At 40.1% G+C, this 1956-nt stretch overlaps 1 protein-coding gene across 1 annotated transcript in view; it reads right to left on the bottom strand.

Moving 5' to 3' along the window:
• The window catches only part of LOC101846964 (arylsulfatase B-like), an 18574-nt gene that overhangs the window by 11047 nt on the left and 5571 nt on the right, over window positions 1-1956 (bottom strand). The window lies entirely within an intron of this gene.

Genomic DNA, 1956 nt, shown 5'->3' with positions numbered 1-1956 from the left:
CACTTCCCCCCCCCCCCTCAAATTTATATTGTTGTATACAATGTGAAAACTTCTTCACCCCCCCCCCACTTTTCAAAGAAGTTTTGTTTTCTTTTTACAAAGAACAGAGAGCCACCCCGCATTTGTTTCTTCCTTCCCTTTGGTAATGTGCCTGTATTTTCCTCGAAAAAAACAGGCATGGTAATGGGGCGTGGACAGATTTATATCCCTGTTACAGGAAAATATGTCTTAAATTTGCGGGAGAACATGGGGGGGGGGGGGGTTGATGTATAAAAACCGATTTTAGAACCATGTGTCCAACTTAGCTCTTTGTAAAGCATATTATATTATATTGCATACACACACACACACACACACACACACACACACACACACACACACACACACACACACACACACACACACAAACACACACACACACACACACACACACACACACACACACACACGGGATAATAATTATATTCTATCTCGTCAGCTAAGGTCATCCACAGCCGTAACAAAATTCAGAGCCCCTCGAATGTAATAAGATTATTTGGTAAGAGAAGTCTCTCTTTCTTTTGCCCTGAAATTTGGAACGCTTGTCACTGGAGCTCAGAAAAACAGCAAAATCCTAATACGTTTCAGTGATTGCTCAAGGTTAATTAAAATTGGATTAAGTCTCAGTTGTGGTGTGTTAGTAGTTGCTGATATTTTACTACTATCTTTGCGTGTACATAATCAGTGTATGGTTGAGAAAGTTCTTGTTACTGTGAATCATTTTGTTCTTGTGTGAATGAAGTATTGCACCCAAAGATTATGTCATCGATTTAAAGCGCTCAGAGCTCATACTCGTATGGGATGAAGTGCTATGTAAATGCAATCTACTACTACTACTACTACTACTACTACTACTACTACTACTACTACTACTACTGCTGCTGGTGGTGGTGGTGGCGCTGCTGATGCTGCTGATGCTGCTGATTCTGCTACTGCTACTGCTACTGCTCTGCTGCTGGTGGTGGTGGTGGCGCTGCTGATGCTGCTGATGCTGCTGATTCTGCTACTGCTACTACTACTACTACTACTACTACTACTACTACTACTACTACTACTACTACTACTACTACTACTACTACTACTACTACTACTACTACTATTATCATTATTTTATTTTACATGTGTGTGTGTGTTTGAGTGTGTGTGTCTGTGTGTGTGTGTATGTGTGTGTGTGTGTGTGTGTGTGTGTGTGTGTGTGTGTGTGTGTGTGTGTGTGCGGGTGTGTGTGCGGGTGTGCGTGTGTGTATTACAGTTAACTGAATCAATATTGAATTACATGCGGGCATGGAAAAATAACCTTGTCTAAATTTACAAGAACTAATAAAAGAAAATAAGAGTTGGTATTATTCGATATTGAACTAATAGAGAAATCTGTTCTATATCTCAGAGCGTTTACTCGTACGGAATAGAGCGCTGTATTAATGCAATGTATTATTATTATTATTATTATTATTATTATTATTATTATTATTATTATTATTATCACTATTACTATTATCATCGTTATTATTATTATTACTTTTTGATACAAGAAGAACGAGGACCATGACCAATAAAGATGTACATGAGCTGGTACTGAGACAACCTGGATAAATTAATGATATCGGGAGAATAATTACATCGAGTCTTGTTCCTTTTGTTTTCCAATTTTCCTTCATCTCCCTCCTCCTACCAATCCTCTCTCCACACCCTCAATTCCAACCACTCTTTTTTCATCCTAAACAATCAAAATCTCTCTCTCTCTCTCTCTCTCTCTCTCTCTCTCTCTCTCTCTCTCTCTCTCTCTCTCTCTCTCTCTCTCCCTTTCTATCTCTCTCTCTCTCTCTCTCTCTCGCTCGCTCTCCCCCCCTCTCTCTCACCCTCTCTCTCTCTCTCTTTGGCTTTGGCTTTTTTTTTCCCTCCCTCTCCCCCCCCCCC

This window comes from Aplysia californica, unplaced genomic scaffold (assembly GCF_000002075.1).
Source record: "Aplysia californica isolate F4 #8 unplaced genomic scaffold, AplCal3.0 scaffold00201, whole genome shotgun sequence".
Classification (NCBI taxonomy): domain Eukaryota; kingdom Metazoa; phylum Mollusca; class Gastropoda; order Aplysiida; family Aplysiidae; genus Aplysia; species Aplysia californica.
Note: the sequence above shows the minus strand (reverse complement) of the source record. Positions and strands in the feature narration are given on the sequence as shown.